Here is an 18493-nt window from a genome sequence, read left to right as displayed (position 1 = left end):
TAATTGCTCCTGCATTTTTCTTCTGAATTTGAAAATAATTTCATTTCGATCTAGTCAGCTCGATTTAAATTCATTTAGAAAAATATTGGTAATCCCCTGTGGAATCCCGATTGTTCACACGCTTCAGCGTGAAAAGCTCACCGTCATTCAATTGCATAAATTGCGAACAAAATTTCATTGCCAGACATTGCGTGCTCCACACTTTATCCAAGCAGGATGACGACCACGTCCTGGTCCCGGTCGGATCACTTCAAAGCGGGAAGTGGTTCGTTTTCTTTGTTTCATTCTTCCCGGGCAGCATTTCCGTTCGCGCGCGCCAGGAAGCGGCACGATATCGTTTCGAGTTTTGCGTTTCTGATTGGTCGATAATTGTGACGTCACACGCATCGGAGGCCATTATTATTATTCAAGTGCACACGGTGACGTTAATTGACGGTGAAAACTTGCAGGACTTCCGCGCCAAACACTAGTGCAGGGATTAGCAACGTTTAATTATGCTGGAACGTTCTTCTAGTTCGAATGTTGATTTACATTTGGTATTGAATTCATTACTCTTCTAATTCGGTAATTTTTTCTTGGTTTGGATTCATTTTTAAATGTCGAATTTATTTAAATCATCATGCTTCCAACAATATTCAACCTTGAATCGGTGAATTTTTAATCCGACTCGTTTCCAAAAACTGCTTCTGCAGAACGCATATTGATACCACCGTCAAAGCCCATAAACTCTTTCTTTCTCTCGTGGAGGAGAATGAATGCGTTTCTGGTTCCCATTCATTATCCGGTGATATTTTCGTTCTCGGCTTCCGTGACTTTTTACGGACGGCTTGTCCAGCAGGAGCGCCCTTCCCAAGTAACCATAAGCATTAAGCCATAACCCTTAATCAGCATTAAATCAACATTTCTAATGCAAGTTAGCATTATATCAACATTCATAATGCTTTTTAGTTTTATGTAAGCATTATTAATGCATAGAAGCAATAACAAAATTTAACACTAATGATAGCACTATATGCACATATAGAGCTACTAAATAAAGTTAAGAAGCATTAAGACTATAGCACTAGAACTCCCTGTTAATGCTTACATAAAGCTTTTATAAAGCGCAGAAACGTCAAACCCGCGAATGTAAACAAGAATGATTTTTTCATTCGCCGCGTGTGAGTAAGCAAGACAGCAAACGAAAACAATCAGAGCGAGCAGCTGCAGTTGTCTTCTCCCATTCATGCATACATTGTCTATGAAGTTGTGTGACCCGAACAGTACTTGAAGTACGGGTTTTTTCACCTACCTTATCAGCATTAAGAGTGGTCGAAATGGTAAAGGCTCAAGGAAAGATAAAGGCTGCTGAGGGATCCTCGGTTCGAGACTCATCAAAGTATTCATAATTCAATTATAATCACTTCTCATTTCATAGAACACTTCATTGAGCAAGCATAATCCTTCATTCAGCAGGTTGATTGATGTGGTAGATAATGTTTTTTTTTTTTAATTTTTGTTCATTTTAATAAATCAAAGAAAATTTCCTATTTTGAATTTCCGTTTCACATCAATCATGATCAATCAATTAAAAACTTGAAAGGTGTTCTAAGTATGCATTGTTAATGCTTTTATACGGCTGGCGAAAAATGACATTTCGATGGTGCTCTAATTCAGTATTTGTAATGCTTATTAAAGGCTATGTTGTGATAGCATTTATTCAGCCCGCTATTTCGCCTTTTTAGCATTAAATCTGCATTATATACGCATATAGTGCAAAAAAAAGCATTAATTCAGAGTTATATATGGGAATATAGTGCTGATTAAGGGCTATATTTTAGTGCTTATGGTTACTTGGGTTTTGTAGCCTCACAACATAACACAACATACAAATACCTGGCGACGAAACTAAACTCGATATCCTTTTTCCCGTCCTGGAGCCGGCCGGGTTGACATTGAAAATAAAGGATTGACCATGCCAACCGTCCGTCGTCGTCGTCGTCCATTCTACGGAGCTTTTCCGATGAAGTTTGCTTTACTCGTTAGTCAACTTTTCCCTTTAGCCCCGGCTGATGTGTATGCATATTTGCATTGTGGGTTTTTCGCTGGTAAACATAAGTCGCACCGCCACACATTTGATGGCTGCAGCAGCCATCGGTTTGGGTCGTGACATTTACGTGGCGGCCGACATTTGGTTGTTTGGTTGACGGAAAAACCCGACCTCAACCTTCCTCATATATGTAAATGGTTTTCCACCCGGGGATTGCGGTTGAAGGTGGGTGGTTCCTGCAGCTGCATTCTAGTTAGATGTGTCACTTCTGCAAAGTCGTTCCGTTTGCACTGCGTCAAGAGGCTTATGTGGCCGAGTGAAATAAACAAGAGACCCTACGTTGGTTATGAGCCCAGTAATTGAAATATTATCAATTGACTATATCACAACAGTAGAATCACCGTAGATTTTGAAGCCAATCTTCAAGATTCTTCAGGCATCTCAAATCGAGCTTTGTTTGCTAATATTTAGGTCTAAGCATAATTCACTCAATTGTAAAATGTTCAATTCATTCTCAGTCTAGAAAATTCAATAATATTTTAAAAAAAAATTACAGTTTTAACAATATAAAAAAAATTGACACAATTGACATAAATGATCAAGTTGTTGAAAAAATACCAAATTTACAAAATTGTTAAAATTGACAAAATCGAATAAATTAAAAAAATCTCAACAACAAACAAAACAAGGATAAAATGAAAATTTTTACCAACTATTCAAAAAAGACAAACTGACAAAATGACAAAAATGATAAAATTTACAAATTTGACAAAAGTTAACACACTGAAAAAAGTTGGCAAATTTAACAAAATAGACAAAAATGGGTTAGTTTGACGAAAAATTCCAAAATTGTTTAAAAAAAATTGTCAAAAAACAAAAATGACAAATTTCACAAATTGACAATATTGGCAAGCCTGACAAAATAACAAAAATGAAGAAAGTTACAAAAGAGAGAAATTTTACAAAATTGACAAGACTAACAAAAATAACAAAAACGACACAAATGACAACAAAAATTACAAAAAGACTAACATGAAATAAATGGGAAAAATGACAAAAACGAAAAAAAAAATGACAAAAAAAGACAGAAATGACAAATATTACAAATGACAAAAATGACAAAAATGACAAAAATGACAAAAATGACAAAAATGTTCAAAATGATCAAAATGACCAAACTGATAAAAATTACTAAAATTACATAAAAAACTACAAAAATGACGAAAATTACAAAAGTGACAAAAATGACAAAAAAAACCTGAATGACCAAAATAACAAAATTATCTAAGATGACAAAAAATAAAAAAAATGAGAAAAATGACAAAAATACAAAAATTACAAAAGTGACAACAAAAAAATTCAAAAAATGACAAAAATAACAAAAGTGACAACAAAAATGACAAAAATTACAAAAATGACAAGAATGACAAAAATGACAAAAATAACAAAAATAACCAAAATGACTTAAATGACCAAAATGACAAAAATGACAAAAATGATAAAAATGACAACAAAAATGACAAAAATTTCAAAAATAACACAAATGACAATAATAACAAAAATGACGCAAATGACAAAAATGATAAAAATGACAAAAAAAAAAATGCCAAAAATGACAAAAATGACAAAACAAAAGCCAAAAATGACAGAAAAAAAGAAGGCCAAAATCACAAAAAAAAGAATGCCAAAAATGACAATAATTAAAAAAATGACAAAAATGAAAAAAATTACAAAAATGACAAAAAAAAAAAACAAAAATAACAAAAAATGACAAAAGTGGCATCAAAAATAACAACAAAAATGACAAAAATGACAAGAATGACAAAAATGGCAAAAATGATCAAAATTACAAAAGTGATAAAAACGATAAAAATGACAAAAGTGACAACAAAGATGACATTATGACAAATATTTAAAAAATGACAAAAATGATAAAAACGACGTAAATGAAAAAACGACAAAAAAGACAAAAAGACAAAAGTGACAAAGATGTCCAAAATTATAAAAACTACAAAAAGTGACAAAATTTTCAAAAATTACAAATTGACAAAAATGACAAAAATAACTAAAAATAACAAGAATGACACAAATGACAAAAAATGACAAATATGACAAAAATGACAAAAAATGACAAAAATGACTAAAGTGGCAGAAGTGAAAAAAATGACACAAATGACTTTAAGATAAAAATGACAAAAATTTCCAAAAAGATGAAAAGGTAAAGATGACTAAAATATCTAAAATGACTAATAAAACTAAAATGACTGTTGAGATCCAACATCGACAAAAAAGACGAAAATGACAAAAATGACAAAAATGACAAAAATGACAAAAATGACAAAAATGACAAAAATGACAAAAATGACAAAAATGACAGAAATGACAAAAATGACAAAAATGACAAAAATGACAAAAATGACAAAAATAACAAATACATATAACAAAAATGACCAAATTTACTAAAGTGATAAAAATGAACAAAATGACAAAAATGATAAATTATGTCATTTCTTCCATTTTTTTAAATTTTTGTCATTTTTGTCATTTTTGTCATTTTTGTCATTTTTGTTATTTTTGTCATTTTTGTCATTTTTGTCATTTTCGTCATTTTTGTCATTTTTGTCATTTTTGTCATTTTTGTCATTTTTGTCATTTTTGTCATTTTTGTCATTTTTGTCATTTTTGTCATTTTTGTCATTTTTGTCATTTTTGTCATTTTTGTCATTTTTGTCATTTTTGTCATTTTTGTCATTTTTGTCATTTTTGTCATTTTTGTCATTTTTGTTTTTGTCAATTTGTCATTCTTGTCATTTTTGTCTTTTATGTCATTTTTGTCGCTTTGTCATTTTTGTCATTTTTGTCATTTTTGTCATTTTTGTCATTTTTGTCATTTTTGTCATTTTTGTCATTTTTGTCATTTTTGTCATTTTTGTCATTTTTGTCTTTTATGTCATTTTTGTCATTTTTGTCATTTTTGTCAGTTCTGTCATTTTTTCTTTCAGGTAATTTTATCACTTTTCAAATTTTGTTCAATTTGCTTAATTTCGTCATTTTTTTAAGTTTGGTTATTTTTTTATTGATATTAATTTTCTCTATATGGTCTATTTTTTCATTTATTTTAATTTTGTTCTTTTTATTTTATTAGTCAATTATGTTAATTTATTTCTGGAATTGTTGTAAATTTTACTAGTTTTGTCAATTTATGTTCTGTTTGAAATAAAAATTTTAAATTGACATTATTATTGTCAATATTAACAATATTGGAAAAATTCATAAAATTTAAAATTTAACTCAATTGACAAAAGTTCCATAACGACAAAATTGATCTTATTGACAAAATTTTCAAAACTTTAAAATTCAATTATTGATTTAACCGATTATTGGACCCTTCGTTTCCTTATCATGTATCCACGTATGATTAACAGACTGTTAGAAAGGCTACAATCCACTGTCAAGTGTATCAAATCGAGAATTTTAACTTAATTTTCAAAGCAAATCTAACGTGTGATTCATTTCTGTTTCGTTTCAGGTATTTTCCACATATCTAGTAAAGTTTGATAAAAATAATAGCTTCTGGTAAAAGGTGAGTTTTAGTGATTTTAGAAACAGTTTTGCGCTTTTATGAACATATCTTTTCATGAAGAACGATAATATTCTTTTCTTCAAATTCTAGTTTGAATTATGTTTGCAATTTTTCTGGAGTAGTTTGAAGAGCTTTTTCATGACAAAATTTTTTTTAAATCGTTCATGAAACTAGAGCAACTTATTCCTGTTCAAAGGAGAAACTTTTCAAAATTTATTTGTTTTCCAAAAGAAAAACATCAATCCGACTAGCAACGTTTGCAGTCATCCGGCTCATCACGTGTATGAGGCAACTTGGTCACACTTTTCTAGACCCTTATTGACAAAGTTTTTTTTTCCTGGGGAGATTCGAAAGACTCACCTCCTGCTTGGGGCTGCACCTTGGCTTCTTCAACGAGCCGTTGTCGCATCGAGTTTGAATTTCGCTCTCCTGTAGCGCGAGAAACTAACTACTCGTTTGCGCGTACAGCGTTTGTAACATTTTGTTTTCCACCACACGCGTTATGATGAAGAAAATGCTTCGAATTCACAGAAGCACAGCACACACAAATGTGTGTGCTCAATTTGATGAGATGCCTATTCTACGGATTGTTTCTTACGATCTTTTCGGGTTTAGCCTGTAATGTTGATGTGAATGTTGATCTCAGATGAATTTGAAAGTTGGTTTGGTTAATGTCATACGCTTTTCTTAGCATCTAAAGCATCCATTCTATGACCATTTCAGTTTAAACTAAAATTTCCTAAAAAATTGTGACCATCAAAGAACACCAACAGTGTGGATTTATCATTTCAAGGCTCGCTATGTTGTAAGGCAACAAAATTCTCGGTTTGATCGGATTTTCCATAACCTCAAACCAACGCAACGCCTCCTTCGTTAACTTGCCACCATGGAAGACTCTCTCCGCCAGCAGGAATTCGTCATGGAGACATAAATTCGGTTGTAATTTGCTTTGCGTGCGGCTCCTCGATGAAACATCTCATTTGCATGCTACATTATGAGAGGTTTTTTCCTTAGTTTTTTTCCTTCTTACAATTGGTCTTCATTTTTTCCATTCCTGTCAGAAGAACTCCGCCTTTAAAGGGTGTGTACGACAGGTTTTTCGGTGCCTCAGTTTTCTTACAGATTTCGGGTTTTTTTTCCCACTATTCTCACTCTGGAGCTGCTGAAAAGAAGGTGCCCTATGTGATCTCCCCCGGATGGACAAATTAGTTGTGACGGGATTGAGGTTCATCGTCTTACGCAACGGAGACTGACTTTTATTATGGCAGTTCGTTACGCCTCAACGTGTTGGTATGTTTACGAAAAAAAAAGAAAATCATCCACCTAGAATCAACGCCTTCTAATGATGAAACCAAAAAATTTGAAAGAAGAAAAAGATTGTAAAAACACTATTTCATTTGCTAATTAACCTATCAGAATCTCCAGTTTAATTTCTATCTTCAACGCTACTTAGTAAATCAACAAAGAAAACCGTGTTTCCTCTCGAAAGAAAGTGACAGACTTTTTCCATCCCAGCAAATTTCTCTCTAACCCACCGCTCAAAATCAAATGGGCCTTTTCCTGCTTTTGACAGGAAGTCAAGCATAGATGAAAGGATCCTCCGGCTTATCAAACGACCGGGAGAGAAAATATGTCTAATCTATGTCCTTATAAAACAATTTCGCTGGGAACCTCCCGAGAGGTAAAAAAAAATGGAAACCCTGCACCTTTCATTTCGCTTTCATCATCAGCGAGTCGAGCGAATCTGGACGACCTATTATCCGGAACCGTTATCTCCAGGTTTGTGGCGAATGTTTATCAGCTGGCGATAGTCTTTTATCAGGAGCGACCCTCGTTCTTCCTAGTCGTCGGTTGGCCTTTGGAGCTCTACCCCTTCTCGTTAGTCTTCCAAAGGTTATCATCACCAATCTTATCCGTGGTGGCAAGCTCGCTTCGAGAAAGAAAAAAGGAAAAACTTAACATGGTAGAAAGTGAAAAAGGGTAACTGGAGACAGTCTGGTTCACGTGACAGAACAGGTGGGATTGATTTTTCTAGATATATTGATTCTTTTTAAATGTCACTAATGGATCTCATTAGTTGTTTAATTTTTAATATTTCCTCATATTTTAGACAATTTTAACGTCATCTAAGATGCTCCCTAAGACACTCATTTGGGACATTTTTTGGTGTTCCCTAGGGCATACAACTGGGACCATTATCGTTCTCAATCTAAGTTAAAATATCGGAAACTATGGATGTTCCCTAAGGCACCCACCTGGGATCTTTCTTTGCTGTTCCCTAAGGCATTCAACTGGGACCATTATTGTTTTCAGTATGAGTAGAAATATCGATAGAGGTGTCCTCTAAGGCACTCAATCAGGACCTTTTTGGAGTTCCCTAAGGCATGCAACTGGGACCATCGTCGTTCTCAATATAAGTAAAAATATTAGAAGTTTTAGGTGTTACCTAAGTCACTCAATTGTCACCTTTTTTTTATTGGTGTTCTCTAGGGAATGCAAATTAGACTATTTTCTTTCTAAATTTGAATAAAAACACCGCAAATTGTAGGTATTCCTTAAAGCACTCAATTGAGAACTTTTTCGGTGTTCCCTAGGGTATTCAACTGGGTCCGTTATCTTTCTCAGTTTGAGTAAAAATATCGGAGGTTATAGGCGTTCCTCCAGGCACTTTATGTTCCCTAGGGCATTCAACTGGGACCATTAGTGTTTTTAGCATGGATGAAATATCGAAACACACTCAATTGCAACCTTTTTTGGAGTTCCCTAGGGCGTTCCACTGGGACCTTTATTGTTCTCAGTATGAGTAAAAATATCGCAAATTATATATGCTCCCAGAGGCACTCAATCGGGACCTTTTTGGAGTACGCTTGGGCTTTCCACTGGCACCATTATCGTTCTCAGTATAAGTTAAACATATCAGAAGTTATTGGTGTTACCTCAGGCACTAAATTAGCTCCTTTTTTATTGGTGTTCCCCAGGGCATTCAACTGGGACCATTATCTTTCTAAGTTTGAGTAAGAACATCGAGAATTGTAGGTATTCCTTAAGGTACTCAATTGAGAGCTTTCTTTGGGGATCCCTAGGGCGTTCATCTGGGACCATTATTGTTCTTAGTATGGGTAGAAATAACGAAAGAGGTGTTCCCTAAGGTACTCAATTGGGACCTTTTTGGGTGTTTCCTAGGGCATTTAACTGGGACCTTATCGTTCTCATTATAAGTCAAAATATCGGAGATGATAGGTGTTACCTGAGACACTCAATTGGCATATTTTTTTATTGGTGTTCCCTAGAGAATTAAACTGAAACCATTTTCGATCTCTATCGAAAGAGATGTTCCCTAAGACTGGCATTCCCTAGGGCATTCAACTTGGACCATTATCCTTTCATGGAACAAAAATGATTAATTTCACTGAAATTGTGTGTGAAAAGTGTTCCCTAAGGCGCTAAACTGAGACCTTCCTTAGGTGTTCTACAGGGAGTTCAAATGAGATCAGTATCTTTCTCACTATGAGTAAAAACATCACAAATTGTAAGTGTTCATTAAGGTACTCATATGAGAGCTTTTTCGGTGTTCTCTAAGGCATTTAACTGGGTCCATTATCTTTTACAGTTTAAGTCAAAATATCGGAAATTATAGATGTTCCTAAAGGCACTCAATTGGGACCTTTCGTTGGTGTTCCTTAGGGCGTTCAACTGTGACCATTATTGTTCTTAATATTGGTAGATACATCGGAAGAGGTGTTCCCTAAGACTGTCTATCGGAACCATTTTTGGAGTTACCTAGGACATTCCACTCTCAGTATGAGTAAAAATAGCGCAAATGATATATGTTCCTGAGGCACACAATTGGAACTTTTCTGGTGTTCCCAAGGGATTCAACTTGGACCATTATCGTTTAATAAAACAAAAATGATTCATTATACTGAAGACACTGAACTGAGCCCTCCCACTTTCTAAGTCTGCGTAAAAGTATATAAAAAGGTGTTCTTTAGTTCAATTCGGATTTAACCATTTACAGTTTGAATTAAAAAACTCATGTTTGAATTAAATAACTCAAAATACTGCAGACACTGAGGTTTCCTAGGGCACTCGACTAGGACCATTATCGTTCCTAGTCTGAGTGAAGGGCCTTAAAATATTGGTATTTCCTTAGGCAGGTGCCACGGATATATCTAGTTATGAGTCTGCGTAAAAATATTTAATATATCGAAAAAAAATTATACTCTTTAAGGCTCTAAGCTTGGACCTTTTCAGTCCAAGTCTTTATACGAATACTCAAAATCACGAATATTGTTGATATCTCCTAGGACAGTCAACTGAAACCTTTTCTTTGAAGTCTGAGTATAAATATTATTGTTCTTATTCTGAAATCTTTTTTTAAAAAAAATATTGAGAATTATTAAAGTGCATTACATTTCCAACAGACCTTTCAAACATACCGAAAACACCCGCCTTACCCTGAACATTCCGATAATGGCGATGTTGTAATCGACACATTGACAACGAAATAGCGCGCGAATTGTTGTTATTGTTGTTGTTGTTGTTGAAAGCGTTGCTTTTGTTATCAAACAATCAATAAGGGTGTTTTTTTTTTGTTTTTCACTTTCATACCCGCAGAGAGATATGAACCTTCTGGATTTTTTTTTGCTTTCCCTTTTTTTCTTGATCAATACGATTTGGCATCGGGTGACGAAGTTTATTAATTTGTTTTGTCAATAACGAGTGCCGTTCTCGGTGACGCGGCACCAAAGTTGGACTATTGGCCGGCTTTGGGTTGTTTCACGGGATCAATACTTTGAAGATAAAGCGATGATTAGCTAAAATTGTTAAACTTCAATTCCAGCGACTAACACTGTTTTTTTTTTAATTTACATTATTAATGTAAATTATCGATTAAGGCCACCATATAGCTAAAAAACTGACTGAATTGAACAGTTCGACCTTGAGGCACTTGGTGAAGTGCCTCCGTGAGATCCGTTTCGATGAACCAAATTTTGGATTGAAAGTTCACGAGAGTCACAAATTAAAAAAAAAAGAGAAAATGGCGAGGCAACTTAATTTTCCACAATGAGAAAACATTACGAAACTGACAGAAAATAACCAGTATCATAACGATCAACGATAGGAAAAAAAACAAAACATAAGAAAAACAGAAATACAAAAAAATCAAAAAATGGACAAAAAACAAAATATACAAATAACAAAAACAAAAAACCAAACAGAACAAAAAAAAGTAAACTAAAAAAAAACGCAAAAAAATAAATAAATAAACAAAAAAAATTAATTAAAAAAATAACGATAATATAAAAAAATTATAATAATAATAATAATAAATTAAAAAAAAACACAAACAATAAAAAAACATATAAAAAAAGAAGCACATAAAAAACAAAAACATAAAAAAACACAAAAAATGAAAAAAAAAAAATAAAAGAAAAACAAGCAAAAGACAAAATAAATTAAAAAAAACCAAAAAAAATCATAAGAAAATAAATAAAAGCAAGACTAAAACCAAAGAAAAATTGAACCCAAAAATTAGATTATTTCGAAATAAAACCAACCAAATAAAACCAAACTGAATCAAAAAAAAACTTTAAGAATGTATGAAAAATAACAACAAGTAAAAAAACTCTACAGACCCTGTTCGTTTTTTGATCATTCGTTTTTTTTTCAACATTACGAGTACGGTTTTTTTTAAACAACATTAGCTTATAGTTTTCGCCATTACAGGACTACAATAATTTAGACAAACACCTAAAAATGTTCTCACGTTCTTAAATGGTGATAAGAGACATTAACTAAAAAAAAAATAAAAGAAGCCAAAAAAACTCAAAAAAAAAAAAAAAACTTAACTATAAAATGAGGAAAAAGAAAATGTGACAAATAAATTGCATTATAAACAAAACAAAAAAAGTGGTGAAATTGATGCATCATGATAAAAAAAAACTACCAAAAATGGCCGGAATTCAACTAAAAGTTACGCTACAATAAATAATAATAGTTTTTTTTTGTAAAAATAAGTTGAAACAAAAAAAAATTAGAAAAAAAAACCCTTCGATTTTGGCAACACAAAATGTACGGGTGTCTTGCCAACATTGAACGGTTTTATTTAAAAATAAAAAAAAAACAACAAAAAAACCAAAAAAAAACTGTAAGGGGAAAAAACAAAAAAAAAAGTGAAAACAACAAAAAAACAAATTATAAAAAAGGAATAAAAATAAACAAAAAAAATTATTTAAAAAAAACAACAAAAAAACAACAAAAAAACAACAAAAAAACAACAAAAAAAAAACAAAACAAAAACAAAAAAAAAACAAAAAAAAAACAAAAAAAAATCAAAAACAAAAAAAAAACAAAAAAAACAAAAGAAACAAAAAAAAACAAAAATAAACAAAAAATATTAATAAAAACAACAAAATTATAAAAATAAACAACAAAAGTATAAAAAAAAACAACAAAATTGTTAAAAAAAATTATTTAAAAAAAACAAAGAAAAATAAAATAAAAAAAACAAAAAATAAAATAAAAAAAACAAAAAATAAAATAAAAAAAACAAAGAAAAATAAAATAAAAAAAAAACAAAGAAAAATAAAATAAAAAAAAACAAAGAAAAATAAAATAAAAAAAAACAAAGAAAAATAAAATAAAAAAAAAACAAAGAAAAATAAAATAAAAAAAACAAAGAAAAATAAAATAAAAAAAACAAAAAAAAAATCAAAAAACCAAAAAAAATAAAAAAAAACAAAAAAAAAATAAAAAAATTAAAAAAACAAAAAAAAATGAAAAACAAAAAAAAACCAAGAAAAATAAAAAAATAAAAAATAGAAACAAAAAAAAAATAAAAAAAAAATTAAAAAAAAAACAAAAAAGAATTTAAAAAAACAAAAAAAATTAAAAAAAAAACAAAAAAAAATTAAAAAAAAACAAAAAAAAAATTAAATAAAAAAAAACAAAAAATACAAAACAAAAACAAAAAAAAAATAAAATAAAAAAATAAAAAAAAAATTTAAAAAACAAAAAAAATTAAAAAAAAACAAAAAAAAATTCAAAATAAATAAAAAAAAAACAAAAAAAAATTTAAAATAAATAAAAAAAAAAAAATTAAAATAAATAAAAAAAAAAAAAAAAAATTAAAAATGAATAAGAAAAAACAAAAAAAAAATAAAAAAACATGAGAAAAATAAAAAAAAATTAAAAAACATGAGAAAAATGAAAAAAAACAATTAAAAAAATTAAAAACACTAGAAAAAAAATTAAAAACACAAGAAAATAAATTGAAAAAACAAGAAAAGAAATTTAAAAAACAAAAAAAAATAAAAAACCAAAAAAATAAAAAAAAACTTAGAAGAAAAATTAAAAATAAAAAAATCAAAAAAAAAAATACAGACCCCGTTCGTTTTTGGCAACATTCGATTTTGGCAACATTCGATTTTGGCAACATCCGATTTTGGCACATGTGCCAAAATCGAACGGTTTTTAGAAACAACATTACCTTTTAGTTTTCGTTATAACAGGACCAATTTAATTCAGACAAATACCTCTAATACATTTTTGTGTTCTGAAATAGTTATAAAATGCAACAATAAAAACAAAAGTTTTTTAAAAAATTTATTAAGTACTAAAAAATGACAAATAGATGAAAAATTCAAAAAGTTTAAAAACAAATTCAAACAAAAGACTGAAAATGACTAAAAATAACTAAAAAATGATAAAGAACGATAAAAACAGCAAATATGACAAATGAAAACAAACATTATAAACAAAACAAGAAAAGTGCAAAATGCATCAAAAACATGTTGAAAAAAATCAAAAATGAATAGAAATGATCGCAAATTGACTAAAAATAACGTTTTTGATAATAATATTAGTTATTTTATAAAAATAACTGAAAAAAAAGTTGAGAAAAAAAACTGTTCGATTCTGGCAACATTCGATTTTGGCAACACAAAATGTACGAGCGTGTTGCCAAAATCGAACGGGGTCTGTAATAATAAATACAGAAAAATAAAAAAAAACCAAAAAAAAAATATTAATAAAACAAACCAAAAAAAAATGAAAATGATAAAAAAAAAATTAAAATTAAACTTAAAATAATACAAAAAATTAAAAAAAAGAAAAAAATATAAAAACAAATAAAAATAATGAAAAAATTAAAATTAATAAAAAAATTAAAAAAACTAAAATAAATAAAAGAAAAATTAAAAAAAAATTAAAAAATTTAAGAAAATTAAAGAAAAATTAAGAAAAAATTTAAAACAAAAAGTATAAAATTATGTAGAGGTTTAAAAAAATTTAATAATAAAATAAAAAACAAAAAAAAAAATAAAAAAAAAATAAAAAAAAATAAAAAAATATAAAAAAATTATTAAAAAATTTAAAGGAAATGAAAAATAAAATTATAAAAAATTATTTAAAATGTTTAAATTTAAAACAAAAAGTATAAAAATATGTAGAAGTTTAAAAAAATTTAATAATAAAATAAAAAAAAAATAAAATTAAAAGAAATAAAAAAAAAATAAAAAAATTAAAAAAAAAAATAAAAAAAAAAATAAAAAAAAATAAAAAAAAAATCAAAAAAAAAAATAAAAAAAAATAAAAAAAAATAAAAAAAAATAAAAAAAATAATAGAAATTAAAAAAATAAAAAAAAATATAAAAAAATTTAAAGGAAATGAAAAATAAAATTATAAAAAATTATTTAAAATGTTTAGAAAAAGTTATAAGACAAAAAAAATATAAAAGGCATAAGAAATTATAAAAGACAATAAAAATTATTAAAGACAAAAAAAAAAACAAAAAAATACAAAAAATTAAACCAAAAAAAAATTATAAAAAAATATATAAAACTGCAAAAAATAACAAAAAGAAAATAACAAAAAAAAGCAAAAAAAACTCAAGACAGACAAAAAAAAACTCAAGACAGACAAAAAAAACTCAAGACAGACAAAAATAAACTCAAGACAGACAAAAAAAAACAATCCAAAACAAAATAAAAAAAAAAACAAAAAAAAAACCAAAAAAAATAAAAGAAAAATAAAAAAAAATTAAAAGAAAATAAAAAAAAAGTTAAAAGAAAATAAAAGAAAATAAAAAAAACAAAAAACAAGAAAAAATCAAAAAAAAAATTAAAAAAACATAAAAAAAAATAAATAAATAAAAATAGAAAAAAATTATAAAAACACCAAAAAAAAACAAAAGAAAAAAAAAATAAAAAAAAAATAGAAAAAAAATTTAAAAAAATAGAAAAAAAATAAAAAGAAAATAAAAAAAATAAATAAAAAAAATAGAAAAAAAAATAAAACAAAATTTAAAAAAAAAACAAAAAAAAATAAAAAACATGAAATTAAAAAAAAAAAACAAAAAACATGAATGTAAAAAAAAGAAAAAAAAAATAACAAAAAAAAACAAAAGAAATAAAAAAAACATAAAAATAAATAAAAAAAAACTTAAATAAAATTAAAAAAAAAAAATAAAAAACAAAAAAAATTGAAAAACAAAAAATTAAAAACTATATAAAAAAAATAAAAAATAATTTAAAAGAAATAGGAAAAAAAACTATAGGTGACTTTCATTAAGCACAAATTTTTAAAGGACTTAGCATCTACGTGAAAATTGATTGTATAATATTTATGTGGTTTTTTTACGTAGCAACGACGGGCAGTTTATTTTTAGTCTAATTCAAGAATTCAAAATCCAATTGACAATTTTCTGTTGAAACCAAAAACTGTGCTGCCAAGTGTAGCAGTAGTTAACCAGCCGGAGGTTTCGGTTGTTTGTGTATGGAAATGGTCATTCGCCAGCATGTGTTTTCCGGATCGGCTACCAAGTTATTGGTTTCAAAATCCTAAGCGATTGCCATATGGCAATCGTTTTAACTACTTTTTATTAGACATCTTTTTGCGTTGCTACTGCGTAAAGAAGTGTTCGAATCCAGCCGGGGCGGCAGTCAATCGGCTGCTGCGTGACGCACATTGTCGAACTGTTTTCGTGGAGGTTTTTGCACTCTGCATGCAATGAACTGGCTCACGCTCACCCGAGTATCCCTAATCAATGAGTTCGATAAAGACCATAAAACGTGCAAGATAGAGCTCTGGCACATGTGCAACCGAATCGTCGTCACATGTACCTTCTGCTCGATTCGGGCAGAATTTGTCACATTCACTCTCGCAGGAGGGTTACCCCCAACCGATAAGATTATCGGGCGATTAAACACGGGAATGGAGATTTTCTTTCTCTTTGTTTGTAGTCAGTTTTTAACATTGCCTTCAATGGTGTCACGAGATTGGGTAATGGACAAAATAATTTCAGTGGGTATTTTTCTAATTAAAAAATTAAGCGTTAACATTCGACAGCCGGCAAACAGATTCGTTTCGAAAACTCCCACAATTTCGAGCTAACTCAAGTGACGTCAATTGAAAACTGAAACCATCTACAACACATATCAAACGAGCATCCGACCAACGACGACGCGGTTCGATTTGGATTTCTACTATAGCCTTTCAATGATGAGTGATGAATCGAATTAGTTGGTTGAATAATAGTTTCTGGCAACGGCCCGGCGCAGTTACAACGCGGACCAACTGATCGCATTCCTGTTCGGCTGCAGCAAATAATGTGCCGGATAAATGGCCGGTGAGCTATTTGGTTTCCTGTTTTGGAATGGATTGGTTCGCTCAGGATGGTTTTTGTTAGTGCTTGCACTAACGAGATAAGTTAGATGCCCTTACATCAGAAATTCAGTGTTCGTTTTCGTTTTTATCAAGTTTTTTGAAAAACTTTCTATACCTACATATACACTTGGAAGGGGGTGATCAAAGGCCACATTTGGCTGAGTAGAGAGTACCCGAGAAATTTGAGTGAGTTTCTCCCCTGGACCTAGTTTGGACCTCTCAGCGAACTTAATAATCTAAAAAAAAGGGAGGATTTTAGTATAAATACCCAAATACTCAGAAGTCTCAAAGTTACTTAATCTTGAACATTGAAAGTTCATAAAATATCAGTTCTTTCGAGTACTTGCGTAGGACTTTTGAATGAACTTGAAAAAAAATATTATAAGTATCATAAAACATCTTGATACTTTCTAGGCGCCTTTGAAATTAGCAATGCCATTTTCACTGTCAAGCGTTCTTATGAACCTTTTAAATTTTGTTGTGTCAAATTTTTGTTAATTTTGTATGGAGAATCCTCCCTCTTTTAAGTCGGAGCGGTTTGAAAATATTTTAGAAAACTTTTCCGATTTACCAAATTTTACATTGATCGGTTAAGTAGTGTTCGAGATGAGATTTTTCTCTCAAAAATAACGTCGACCAGTGTAAAATCAGAGCCGCAGATCTCACTCAACCGCTCGCTACCACCCCCGGTGGTTTCCGATTTCCAAACAATACAACATAATTCCGGAACGTGCCAAAATGTTTTGTTTTGCTCGATGTTTAGCATATGAACAAAGCTGCCTGGGTTGGTTCCTAGCTATTCGGCTAAAGAGAGAGAGAAAAATAGAAGTAAGAATGAAATTCAATGAACCATCGTTGCTGGTATGGGATTTGTAGTGATTTCCAGTCACATCTGCTCTTCGGGGTGTGTTTCTGGATTGTATTTCTGATACCATATTATTGCTTGATTTTCGATTGGCTTCTAATGTGAATTTATCCTTTCTTTCTTTTCAGGTAAATTTGAAGCCAAAGATTGGTGAGCTGATTAAAAAAAAAATGTAAGTTTTAATTAGTTTATCAAACCTTTTGAATGGTTAGGTTCCACTTAGATTTAAGATTATCTATTAGTTATCGATCCACATTCGTCTCTCAGACGAAATTTCATTCAATAAATTTCACCCAGTTTTTCCGCTTCCTCGGTCTTTCAAAGAGGTTATCTTTCATGCGTGTACCGACATGTGCTCGCCACCACCGACTTATCTCAACATACATGAACGGTTTACATTCTTCGAGTCCTTTCGGTACAAGTCCCTGTATATCCCTCTCCTTCGGCTGCTAATGATAAAGGAACGGATTCGTTCGACCTGTTTCCTGTGGGCTAGAGCAACAGTAGCCCTTTCCGGTCCGTATCAATTAGAACAGGCGTTTTTCCCCAACCATCATCACCTTCCTCCTTGAACCCTCAACAAAACATACACCCACATATCGGTTCATTGATTGATAGGGGGAAGACAGGACAACCGGATACCGGGGAAGTGGAAGATGTTTTAATGGAGGTAAATTGAGAAGCGATGTCATTCTAGCCCGTCAGTTTCCATTCTCCCGTCCTAGTTCGGTGGGGCAGAACCAACCTCGACTCGACTCGGTTGTGTGGTCTGGTCATATGATGTGAAAGGTCTTCGGTTAGAGTTAGTAGAACCTATCGAAAATTTTAATTTTTTTTTCTTCTAAGTCAGTCTTCAGAGAAACAATAAAATTACATTTATTATCTTGATAAAAAAAAATCAGAGAAATTTTAAACAATTCAGCATTATTTGTTTCGTCTGTGAATAATCGTGTAATTTTTAACTATAAACTAGGGCATATAGTCTTTGCCACTAGCCCTTCCTCCTCCTTGCTCTGGTCTGTCAAAAAAGTAGAAACAAAAAGAAGAAAAACTATTAACTTTTTATACTCACACAGCCAGAACTTACGTTTTAATCCGAAAAATAATTTGAATAAATGGGTATGATTCTTCTTGTCTTTGATCACGTTTTTGATTATGTTAAGATAAGAATATTAAAATAATTTAAAACATAAACTGGTCGGGGCTATTGTGGAGCAGGAAAAGCAGAGTCGTCAGGATCAAGAAAAGAAGGAGCCTGGACTAAATATCAGTACCATACACTAAAAAAATGCTCCTCGTCGATGGTGAAAGTACACCCGATCATCCTTCAGGGGGGCTGGAAATGAG

General features: G+C 30.2%; 1 protein-coding gene across 6 annotated transcripts in view; it reads left to right on the top strand.

The window, feature by feature from the left end:
* The window catches only part of LOC129751184 (myocyte-specific enhancer factor 2-like), a 227748-nt gene that overhangs the window by 99706 nt on the left and 109549 nt on the right, over window positions 1–18493 (top strand). For 2 of the 6 annotated variants that reach the window (XM_055746541.1, XM_055746544.1), the window contains one exon: window positions 17275–17318. The exons of 2 other annotated variants lie outside the window; for them this stretch is intronic. The gene's annotated coding sequence lies outside the window, so the exon portion shown is untranslated. Of the gene's footprint in view, window positions 1–5558; window positions 5613–17274; window positions 17319–18493 lie in introns of all 6 variants that reach the window. 2 more of the 6 variants (XM_055746540.1, XM_055746543.1) reach the window with 1 other exon arrangement.

This window comes from Uranotaenia lowii, chromosome 3 (genome assembly GCF_029784155.1).
Source record: "Uranotaenia lowii strain MFRU-FL chromosome 3, ASM2978415v1, whole genome shotgun sequence".
NCBI lineage: Eukaryota > Metazoa > Arthropoda > Insecta > Diptera > Culicidae > Uranotaenia > Uranotaenia lowii.
The sequence above is the reverse complement of the archived record's forward strand: the minus strand, read 5'-3'. Positions and strand labels throughout refer to the sequence as shown.